Consider the following 12,753-nt stretch of genomic DNA (forward strand, 5'->3'; position numbering starts at 1 on the left):
AAACCCTCTAGCAGTCTCCTGCACACCTTCTGAATTGTGAGCAGAGGAAGAGGACAGGTAAACACGCCTCGTTTTCGTTTGGATACCAGACATATTCATCACAGGCAACATCTGCCTCCCAGATTGACTTGCTGGTAGGGACACAGCAGATGTGGATTTTGTTTTCTGGAGGGGTTCTTTCCCATGTAAGCAGAGCACAATTTTCTTTGTATGCATTTATTCTTACGCATTTTGTGCTTTGTGTGTCCTTTTTTGTGGTGGCACAATCTGCCTGTTTCAGGCAAAAAGGGTCTGATTGAAGAAGCAGGAATTTACACAGCTGTCCCACCACAGCAGAGACCTGCAGAGGCAGATGTGGCAACGGGAACATGCAGAGGGAAGGTGTGCACATTCAGGAAAACCCACTGATCTCTTTAGTTACTCTCCCATGTAGCTTGGGTAGTAAACTTAAAACCAGTGCACGAGTGGCAGATCTAAGAGAATCAAATTGTCACTGGCTGAATTCATGTCGCAGGGTAGTTGAAATGAAAGAAAAAGTATAACCATTTCCTAGAGTATTAGGCAATGAACAATTAGATATCCAGTTCAGGTCTCCATCTAATTCTAGTTGATGGGCTGTACTGGCCAGCGGAAATGCAGTATTTTTAAGGTATAATTTATTGTGATATACAACCCTTAAATCAGATGTTAATGGTAGATGAACTTTGTGACAGTTTTTATTTTATTTCTTCATCATGCTACATTTTTCTTGTTGTACAGACAGTGTTTTGATTTAAACAACATTTTTTTTACATTTAAAATCCTTAGATAAACGAACTAAGATTAAGCAGAATACAGAGAGTTGTCACCACTCAGTTCCTTGCTCTCTGAAACAGCGCAAACAAGTCTGGCAGATATTACCAGTGTCTTTGCACCTTTTTCATAGACCCTGCATTCAAACAACAGCAAACACAAGTTGCAACACACATCCAAAATTGAGCTAGGATGAAGAAAGTCTACAAGAGGAGAGCGGTTAGAAAAAGTAGTGAAAATGCAATCACACTTTTTCAAGTTTCAAAACAGAATATGGCTCACAGCTACTCCTCTTCATGGGAATCTCGATATTGAACATCTAATTATCTTAAAGTGTACATATGGCAGTGTGGTATGCAATGCTCAATTTTCTGATTATCCCAAAACGGCATTGTAAATTAAAAAAAATTAAACTGAATGGTTCGTTTAATAACAAGACTGGTACCCAGATGAGTTCTTTAATGAACTACATTATTTCTGTGTTCAAGTTCAATTTCACAAAGTGTTTTTTAAAATAAGTCTCACAGTGAGACTGATTTGGATTGTATACACATGCATCCAGAGAGTAAAAGGAATCTCAAAAAATTGTGTGAACTAAAAGATGGCAAAACAGGCTTTCCGTGCTTATTTTCTTTCATGATCTTTGCTATTCACTCATCTGTCCCCCTATTTTCAATATGTGACCATAAACATAAAAAATAAAGATTTTCTGATGTTTCTTTTTAGTTACAAAAAAATTAAAATTTCTGCTAATTCTTTCAGGTTTTGTGAAGTATTCACAGTAGCGTTACTGTGCTGCAGTATTAGCAGCCAGTCAAATGTGATTTTTAGGATTTGCTAAAATATGTCCTATGCATCCGTACTTTGGGATTTGTTTCTTCCAGATACAACTGCAGTTCTTTGCAATTATATTTTCTTTCTTCCTTCTTCTAGGTTTTGTTTATTGTAACCTAGAAATGAGTTGTCTTTGACAGGAAAGTAACTACAAAGGTTATTTCTTCTAAGCCTTTTGGTTTTGTTTTTTTCTTGGTCCTTTGACTAAATACAGGACAATGAGTAGTTTTTATTTTGAACCAAGGGGGAAAAATTGCTAAAATTGAATTTGCATCAAGCTAATATGGAATGGTCACCTGTCTCATTAGAATAAAAACCTTGATTTAACTGTGTAGGTAGCTGAATTCAAAATAAGATCATGAACTGAAAAATTTAAATAAGAAAACAGATCTCTTCTCTTAAAATAAGGACTACTATCTTCAAGGGAACAAAGAAAAAGGGGGAAGGTAGGGAAAGAAAGGGATTTTATTAATTTCTGGGGGGTTTAAAATATTTTTTTCTTTTCTTGACAAAAAGGATTCATCAGTTCTGTACAATTCAGCCATCCTTAAGCTAAGTTTTTTTAATTAAAGAGATTGTTCAAGAAAAAATTGTTTGCTTCCCGATGTCTGAGCCAGTCCTGCTTCCCTTGGAGAAATGTGGGTTTTGCTTTAAGTTTCAAGGAGCTTTGGATCAGTGTCTCAGATTATAAATTCATTACAGCAGGGATATCCCATGCCTTCTCTTTTCACCAATAATGACTCATGATAGTATTTTCTTTACGAAATAGTTATCTTACTGAGAAAAAAATCATCCATAGCTCACTGTTTAAACAAAAATGTTTCATTGAAAATCATTAAAGGTTTCACTGGAAATCATTCCGCATCATTGTTGGGTTGTGTCTGACAAGCACAGTATCAACAATAATGCAGATACATCTGTCAGGCTAGCTGTGGTTTTCTTCAAGTACAATTAAAAAGAAAAACAAACAAACAAAAAAACAACAAAAAAAACAGTAAAATAAAGCTACTCATGATAAGCTGGGGCACTTGACCTATCCCATAAGCAAAAGAACACACTTGTGAACCTCAAATCCCACCATGCCATGTCCCCAGAGATAATCAGCAAAAATCATTCCAGCCTCTGACAGATTGAGTGGAGCAGCCCGGATTTACATGCTCTTTTCTGGATCTCCCTAAATGCTACCATGCAAAACATTGATTGTTAAGTAATATTTTACTCTGTTTTCCACCTTCATCTCTGCGTGTTCACATCTGGCATTAGTGCCTGCCAGTCATTTTGCCAAGCTGTTTTGCCTACATGGGTCAAATGGTGACGGAGAGCCCCTTGTGCATGGGCCATTCGACACCATGTGGAGAAAGGAGACCCCCCTTATTTGAGAGCTGAGCAGTGTGCTTGGAGGAAAAAGGAAGGCTTTGGGAAGAATGAATGAAACCAGCAAAATTATGACGAGGTGCTTTTATTTCCACCTCCATATGCTTACTGAAAAAAAAATAAAGTTAGATATTTCTGATGGGAACCATAGGCATAAAATACAAGATTGATTTCACTGAAAGTCCACTGAGAGTTGTGCTGAACAAGAGGCTCACAGATGAAGAGGGGAGGAATCTTTATCATGCAGGCTCAGAGCTCATGCTGGTAGGAGCTCACTGACTCTGAGAAGGAAAGGAGTGCATGTAATGACCTTCTGAAGTGGGATCTTGCATGATATTTTGCTAACATTTCTCTGTAAGAGAAGAAATCACTTAGTGTGACTATTTACTGCTCAATGTTATGTAAAGGAGAGGCTGTTCCTAAAACAAAACTTTTTCTCTATGGAATTGTAGTTTGACAGTGAAATAAATGGCTTCTTATTAAGTGGTGCTCAAACAGCTTCAGTTTCTGAGGCCTGAACAGAATTTCTGAGACTAGAAATGCTTTGCAATTTTACCCTCTTTTTCTTTCTGTTGTAATCTCAGATGTCAGGTATGGACATGAAGAGATGTATTTTATTCGCACCGATTCTCAGAATAGTGTAATTCACAGAATGCACAGCCTGAGAAGCAGACTCTGAAATGAAAGAAGGCTTCTCATGTCATGATGAAATAAGATGAGGACATGGTCGTGTAATTTCTCTTCTGCACAGATAAGTTAGTTTCAGAGCCAATAAGTGACAAAGCTCCAGTTTCGCTGATTTTCCCCATAACCCCTCAGAGAATCATACAAATGAAAGCAGAACAGTCAGTCCCTGACATTTAGATAGATGGACTAGAGAACCAAAAGCAAGATAACTGGCATTATTTGCAGTACTAGAATATTTTGCAGCAGTGATCTGAAATGTTATATAGCAGCAAATGTGCAGCTATGTTCAAGCATCTTACCACAAATTATTATAGCCATTAGGAAAAGCATCATAAATCCTAACTTCCAAAGTAATAAAGACTTATTTGGTTGAGTAGTCAGTTCCAGTTCCCACCCTTTCTCCCATCTTCCTCCGAAAGTTTCAAACTCACTGACAAATTTCAGTCACAATTGATAGAGAGGGACAGAACTGAGAGAAACTGCAGTGCTGCAAGTTTCTGAGAAATGAAGGAAAAGATTCAAGTGAGTTTTTTCAACAGAAGGTTGACATCTGTGCCATATGTTCAGCTATGTTACCTAGCTAGAACCTATAAGAGATGGTGCCAGAGGAAATGAGGCCCTGAAAAATCTCTGCTTACTGTAGACATGTTTTTTAATGGTTTTTTAATGGTTTGGGTTGTTTTTTCCCCAGTGAAGAGGTATCTTCTTAGTAAAAGTGATAGAAAATTTTTTTTTCTTAAATGGTTTCATTTTCCTGGCTGTCTTGAACCAAGTTATTATAGTTACTATCATCGATTCCTCTTGTTGCTTACTGAAGATTGTCTCCCAAACTCACTCTTACCCCTTCAAAAGCTGAAAGCTGCTAGTATACAAAGTTATTCTTCTCTTGGGCATCTCTTTGTAAGCAATCAATAATTAATTAGGCTCTCACGTGAGGACAGAAGAAAATGTAAACACAACACTCTAATCAACAGAAGGGAGGGCTTTCAGAAGAAGCACCGGGGAATTCACTTTCTTCATCCATTTGGCTGTATTCAGAACACAGTGTGCAATTTCCAGTTCAAAGGGCCTTTATTTTATCAGCTAGACCAAGTCAAGTGACATGGCAAGAATTGTAGGGAGAAAATTCGTGTTCCCACAGCTCAACTGGTATTGAAGCTGAACAGAAACATGGGGGACAATAAAAAGAGTTTTTTCAAATACATTAATTGCAATAGGCAGTATAGAAATATCATTGGCCCATTACAGGTTGAGAATGGTCACCTCACAAAGAGGGACAGAGACAAGGCAGAGGTGTTTAATGTCTTCTTTGCCTCTGTCTTCAACATGGATGATGGACGGAGGGGGTCCATCATCACCATGACTGTGAAAATTATCAACTCCAAGTTGACCCTGAAGGTGTGAAAGATCTGTTGCTCCAACTGCATCCCTACAAATCTCTAGGCCTTGATGGGATTAATCCAAGAATCCTCAAAGAGCTGGTTGATGTCATTGCAAAACCTCTCACAATGATTTTTGAGAAGTCTTGGGAATCTGGAGATGTCCCAGCTGACTGGAAGATGGCAAACATTCCTGATTTTCAAGGGCAAGAAGGAGGACCCAGGAAACTACAGGCCTGTCAGTCTCACTTCAGTGCCTGGTAAAGTTATGGAAAAGATTATTCTGGGAGGTATTGAAAAACGCCTGAAAGACTGCACAGTCATTGGTCACAGCCAGCACAGCTTCATGACAGGAATGTCCTGCTTCCAACCTGGTTTCCTTTTATGACAAGGTAACCCACACAGCTGATCAAAGGAAGCCAGGTGATGTCACCTTTTTGGATTTCAGTAAAGCTTTCGACACTGTCTCTCCCAGAGTACTTCTGGAGAAACTCTCCAGTCCACAGCTGGATAAACACATCATGTGGTGGGTCAGCAATTGGCTCATGAGTGGAGCATAGAGGGTAATAGTGAATGGGGTGACATCAGACTGGTGACCTGTCACTGGTGGGGTTCCACAGGGCTCCATCTTGGGCCCTGTGCTCTCCAATACCTTCACAAATGACTTGGATACAGGACTGGAAGGGATATTAAGCAAGTTTGCAGACAACACAAAACTGTGAGGAGCTGTTGACTCCCTCAAAGACAGGGAGGTCCTGCAGAGAGACCTCGACAAATTAGAGAGCTGGGCAATACCTACCATATCAAGTTCAACAAGGGGAAGTGAGGGATTCTGCACCTGGGACAGACAGAATAGGGAATGAGATGCTGGAAAGCAGTGCTAGAAAAGAGATCGGGGGGGGTCCTGATTGACAGCAAGTTGAATGTGAGTCAGCAGTGCCCTGGCAGCCAGGAGGGTCAACCCTGTCCTGGGGGGCATCAGGCAAAGCATCACCAGATGGTGGAGGGAGGAGATTGTCCTGCTCTGCTCTGCTCTGCTCTGCGCTGGGGTGTCCTCACCTTGAACATTGTGGCAGTTTGGGGCACTGCAATATAAGAAAGATATAAAGCTGTTAGAGAGCATCCAAAGCAGGGCAATGAAGATGGTGAAGGACCTTGAGGAGAAGCTGTGTGAGGAGCAGCTGAGGGCACTTGGTCTGTTCAGCCTGGAGAAGAGGAAGCTGAGGGGAGACCTCATCGCAACTTCCTATGAGGAGAAGAGGAGAGGCAGACACTGATCTCTTCTCTGTGGTGACCAGGGACAGGACCTGAGTGAATGGCCTGAAGCTGAGTCAGGGGAGGCTTAGGCTGGATATTAGAAAGACGTTCTTCACCCAGATTTGGCACTGCTGCCTTGTACACTTCCACTCCCTGGAAGGTCCCCTCAGTTACTTCTCTGCAGTTTGGCAATCAGTCACAAAATTCCCCTTAACCATCTGCAAAATCTAGCCACCTCACAGTGCTCATGATAAGTTTTGTCAGCTTCTGACTGTTATCATCACAGCCAGCAATTTTCTGAGTCATGTCCTGTGGCATCTCATGCTCTGTTCAATTATATTACCCTCGGGTCAGCACCTATTCATTTGCTTGCAATCCTAACAGCATACATAACCCTAAAGATAGATATCTACCAAGGCCTATCAGTACAGATACAAATCTTACCATCATATCAACTAAAACATCCATCACTGATACTTGCACTTTGGTGATCTCCTCATCTGACAGCACTGTGAATTTGCGTGGGGTGTGGCAGAATCTAATCAGCGTCAAAGTACTAGCCTTTTATTGCTCAGAAAAATGCAGAATCAGAAAAGCTCTCACGAGGTTTTTCAAAGCTTTTATATTTCCACATACTTTTTTTTCCTGGAAGTAAATTCCTGGCTATTTCTGTCAAATAAGGTCTATATGAATCCTCTTCCAGGTTACAGTGCAGGGTTCACGAGCTTCTGTTTTATACATGCTCTTTACTAGATGAAAACTTCTCACTGATTGATTCTATACAGCATTAGGTAGCTCAAAGCTCTAGCACTAGGTAGATAAAAGTATTCTCCCATACTTACATTGTCTCAAATAATTTTCTATCCCAAGACTCTTTCACTGTCCTCTTTAATCCTTCATCTCATCCAAATTCAGTGCTAACAGCCCTAAAGAACATCTTAACAGAAGGCATTCAAGATGATTAGGAAGTGCAACATCCCTTCTTATGCAGGCAATAGTTAAAAAAAGTCAGCAGGAAAACTGAGACTAACTAGTTGTAATTGCTGCAACCAGGCATCCTGCCAGTTCCCTAACAGCAGGTTATGTTACATACTCTATATATAGCAACAAGGAGGAGGAATGGGAAAAGCTTAGATTTATCCTGTGTCAGTTCCTCAGCTGGTATGAATCAACAGAATGCCACCGACACATAAGGACCAACCTATCAGCCCTGCTCAGGAGAGGTTGTTTTCTGTCATCTGCAAGTACTCCCAAGAAGCATGGCTCATGGGAGAAGCTCGTCTGACTTGCATTAAAAAAATGATCGAGGAAAACATTTAACATCTGCTTTGAGAGAGAATTCAATACCATGATGAGACCTAGGCTCTTCTCAAGAGATTTCTTTGGTGAGTGTATGGAGATTGATTGTCAGGAGTCTTTGATCCTGTCTTAAAGTTGGCAGGTTTTTGCCTTGTCATGGTTTCAGCATGAAGAACTCAGACCCAGGAAGTTTGCAGGAGAAACTAAGATGTAGTTAGCACAAACCCTTTGACACCTGTTACCTCCACAGATGGTAAGCCATTGAAGAAAGCTCATAAGAAGCACTGAGATATCTGAGATCAATGAGTTGGAGAACTACCTTAACTAAAACCTGGAGTTTATTCTTAAGTAGAATAATACAATTTGTGCCTCCCTAAAGGCAAGGACTACTTCAGAAAAGCTGTTACCTGCTCTCCAACATGAGAGAAGAACCCTTAGGATAGCTCTCGTAACTTATTTTGTCTCTCACACTCCCCTAGTTCCATTAAAACAGGGATCTTCTAGTTTGTTGTACCCTGGATATGCCAAAGAAAGTGAATTTATTGTGTGAGTGGCCTTATAAGTGTTAAATTATACAGCTTATTTCTCAACTAACCAAAGAAGGAACCTCTTTTAGTCTAATTACAGCCAGTAATTCTACTCTCTGCTGTTTGTCTAATTCACTAACATTTCTCTTGGAACTAGAACAGAAACTGTTTCTACTGCAGAGAAATCAACAAATTAATTTAAAAGCGGTGCAGGTTGTAGACCAATCTGAAGTGGGAATACGCTGGCCAATGTCAAAAGAGCTTGAAAGAAAGTTCCTGCATTGTGCTGCAGTTGAACAGTTCTAGAAACTGCGTAATTAGCTATTACTATTTTGAAAGAATGCTTGCACATGCAGAGTTATAGGGAGGTGAGATGTTAAATTTGTTTCCAGCTCCTATCAAGTGTTTCAGTGAGAGCCCCTCTACCCTCTGTTTGGGAGTCAGTGCTGTCAGGGCTGTGCCTCTGGGATGTATGCCATGTGGCAAAGTATAAACACACCTATTTTTTAGGCTGACAGTTTCTCACCTTCTACGAGCAGTAAATTAATCATGAGGATTTAATTGGACTTGGCCATATGACTGTGAGGATAGTTCCAGTCTTAGCAATAAAGAAATGGCAGACCAATCCATTAGATGTATTGCTGGCACTTCAGTCACAATTTAAGTCAATGTTGAGCTCAGTCTCTTCCTCTTCTTATTATCCCAACAGTCATTTGTGTCAGCAGTATCCAAGGATACCTATATTTGCAAGGAATTATGAGCTTCATTATTTTTCTTCATTCACCATCACACAGCGGGAAATTTATATTAAGCATAATCTACACTAAATTCTACCACTCAGAAGCAGAACAGTTGTACCCACATTAATAATATGATTATATTTATATATATATATGAATATACTTAGTCACCATACAGAGTCTCCTAGAGTGTTGTATGAAAAGCAGACATTGGCATAGTTAGTGCCATAGCTTATGGGGCTTATATGAGTTTAAGTAAATTTAGTGAATTTAGTGGAAGCATCTTTTGAGCAGGCAGGCTCAGAGAAAGTGCAGCAGGTGAGTCCCAATGAGGTGTCAGCAGAACACATCACAAGTTTATATCAAGAAATTGAGGTGCTGTTCAAGGCACGAACCCCACTCAAACACGAACAAGTGCCAGAGCAGAATTACCGTTTATTCAAACTGCCAAGGTTTAAATACCACACCTGAACATGTCACGTGACCCTCTAACCAATGACAATCAAATATTGTCTGAGAACCCGGGAGACCACAACTCCCATGGTTCATTGCTACATTCTTCCTGCCACATCTCCCCCTTCTTTTTATTAACAAGTTGAGAAACAATACATTTTTAACATTCTTATTATAACCAATCTTATTTCAACTAATTATAAAAAACAGGGCCTATCGTCACAAGGCCTTTATTGAACTGTTTACAACTTTATTGGTTCGTGAAATATTCAAACAATCTCAAATTACCCAGGGTTTGTAGGTGTGGATACCTTATCCTGAGGGTGACTTTGTGTAATGGCATCATTTTTTATTAAAAGAGGGGAAATGTGTTGGGTTGTAAGAGTGTGTCTGACGTGGTGTTGTTTTGAAGTAGTGTTTAAGACGTCTTGCTATAAAGTGTACTTTGCGTTTCACACACACAGACATGCGTCCACTCAATACTTTCTCATTCATTACTCCGGTGGGCCACCGTTTTCATTCTCTCCTTTTACACATGCACTTTCTAAACCCTTTTTGTGTTTTGACTCATTGGAGGTTTTGGTTCTGTATTGGTTACTGTTATATGTTTCTTTTGGTTCTGTTATTGGTTTACTGTTTATGTGTTTCTTTTGTTCTGCATTGGTTACTGTTTATATGTTTCTTTTGGTTCTGTATTGGTTACTGTTTATATGTTTCTTTTGGTTCTGCATTGGTTACTGTTTATATGTTTCTTTTGGTTCTGTTGTATCATTTATTGCTTCTTTGTGATTATCCCTGTTTTAAGGAAATGTTAATGTAGATTTACACACATAGGGAACAGACCCATATCTCTTTCCCCCCCTTTTTTTTTTTTTTTATGGAATTCTGAAAAAGGATTTATTTTTTCCAACTTTTCACATCTAGTTACAAACAATAAAAAGTAACAGATGTTAAAGAAAAAATAGTATGTGCTTTGAGTGAATAGCAAAGTGCCTGGAAGGCAGCATGGTGAGGAGACACCACTCTCTTTAATTATCTGCCTTAAATCCTTGATCACCTCGTATGATAAAGCTTGGTACTGGGGGCCTTGCCGGGGTCGATGTATAACAGGGCATGCATTTACCACTTTCCAATCACCCGCACGAGATGCTTCCTCCCTGCATTTATCCCATAAACCTATGGAGGGACCTCTACCCAATCCTGAAGCTGTTTCTCCTTCTGTGTCCTCTATAGACTCGCTGTCCATTTGTCCATCATAGTCATTCTCCCCCCTTCCCGGCGAAACACTTGAACCTGGGGGAGGCGGCCTCACTTCCGCTGCGCGGGAGGGGCAACATGGCGGTGCCTCCGGTGCCACTCTCCTTCTGCACGTTGACTGTGCAACTGCTGTGTAACAGTCGTCCCGTAACAGTCCAGGGTTAGGCGCTGCTCTGTAACGGTCCCCGGCTCCAGCAGCACTGCTTGCTGCTCTGTATGGCATGGTCTCAACTGCAGCCATGGGCGCTGGTATAAAGCCAGCATCCCCCCCTGCTGCCATGCTCATGCTGCCAGCCCCCAAGCCATGCTCCTCCACACCACACGCTGCCACTGCACTGTTCCCCCCAAGGGCTCCTCCTCCCCCCCATCCCCCCTGACCAACGTGCATTCTCCCCCTGCCCCACTCGGTCGAAGGGGGGGCTGGGGTTGAAGGGGGGGGGTTGAGGGGAAAAGAGTGAGGGGGGGGGAAGTCCACTCTCCTGGGTGCATTTGCCTTTCTGTAGTGCTTATTCAAGGCTATCATAATGTCCTTCCATGTAGCCAAATTCTTGAGGGCGTCTGTTTCTCCCTCACTGGCTTTTTCAATAATTTTGTTCCCTATTTTCCTCCAAGATGACACTTGACAAGGTCCAGTCAGAGGTAGTGCAGGTTCATGCAACGAAATCCAATATAACAAGTCCCATAACTTACTTTCTTCTATGGTTATGCTCTGTTCTTGTAAAAGTTGAGAGATAGCTTCAGCTGTTTGTTTGATTTTTGGAGTATTTCCCTCCTGACAAGTAAACCACCCTCCCATATTCGCCAATTTTTGGTTACCTCTGTGCTGAAGCTCTGTTGTCCTTTCTTCTGGTCCTTTTTTCTTCCTTTTTTGTTCCTTTTTGCAGAGGTAACCCAGCGCGCTGAATTCTTTCTTTTCTTCCTTTTGGTTTTGGCGATATGGACACCCCCGGACAGGTTCCCCAGAGCTTCTGCTCCTGGTTGCCGGTAACCTGCTGAAGTCCCTTATCGGACGGCCATTTGAGGTGCTGTTCAAGGCACGAACCCCACTCAGACACGAACAGGTGCCAGAGCAGAATTACCGTTTATTCAAACTGCCAAGGTTTAAATACCACACCTGAACATGTCACGTGACCCTCTAACCAATGACAATCAAATATTGTCTGAGAACCCGGGAGACCACAACTCCCATGGTTCATTGCTACATTCTTCCTGCCACAAGAAATTAACACACCTGAGACCCAGATGTCATTTAAGCCTAAGGAAAGAGCAGCACACTTCATTGCATAGGAAGAGAGGAGCAAACCACGGTACACTGACTAGCATCAAATTATTTCCCCCTTCAACTGCCTCGTTTCTCTTGGTTGGGGCTGAAAGTGAGATCACAGCTATTTGCTGTTGCCTTGAACTGGAAGGGGTAGAATGTCTGTCTCGACTTGCACCACAAATGAAAAAAGCAAGTGAACTGAGGAATAAAGTTACTGTAGGTTAAGAGCGAAAATTGCTATCACAAACTTTTTAATTCATGGCAACTACTATCTGTTCAACTACATGCTAGACCTGCTGCCAGGCTCACTGCATTTTTGCTTTCAATCGGTGCATCCAGGGATGCTCCTCTGTAGACCCCTGTATGTTTGTTCTTTAGGTCACACCAAACCCAGGCACCCATGAACAGCTTTCCCAGACGTGGGACCAGGCTCCTAAGGTCTCCAAGCTGAGCTGCTCCCAACCCCACATCTCCTTTCCTTTCTTCCTAGTATATCCTCTGTCCCTTGGCAACTCTTTATTCTGACCTTCTGGAACCTCTCCACTGCTGTCTTAGTCCCATTTCACAAGTTATGCAGCGCAGCCTGTGCCATGATTAACAAACACCTCAAGTAGGCAAGAGTCAAGACATCTGTAGTCCCTAAGGTTCCCTATTTAGCCCTTGGGTCTTTTCTCTCTGTCCTCATTGCCTGAGTCCTGAAGGATGCTCTCCTATGAGTTCTGCAAACCAAAGCAGAGTGTTAGCACTTGAGTATTCTTTGACCCTCCTGCGTTAGCAGCTGTTAAACATCAACTGGTGCATGCCAATAGTGTTATCTTCTCAGTAGGCTTCTTCAGCCTCCACCAAACATGTAACTAGTGCCTCCCTACTTTCTTGAGCTTCATACCTCT

The 12,753-nt window shown here is 41.5% G+C and overlaps 1 pseudogene; it reads right to left on the bottom strand.

Moving 5' to 3' along the window:
- Positions 1-11,411: 11,411 nt before the first annotated feature.
- The window catches only part of LOC112841371, a 62,640-nt pseudogene continuing 61,298 nt past the window's right edge, over positions 11,412-12,753 (bottom strand).

This window comes from Manacus vitellinus, unplaced genomic scaffold, assembly GCF_001715985.3.
Source record: "Manacus vitellinus isolate BGI_N305 unplaced genomic scaffold, ASM171598v3 scaffold_9_pilon, whole genome shotgun sequence".
In the NCBI taxonomy this organism is placed as follows: Eukaryota; Metazoa; Chordata; class Aves; order Passeriformes; family Pipridae; genus Manacus; species Manacus vitellinus.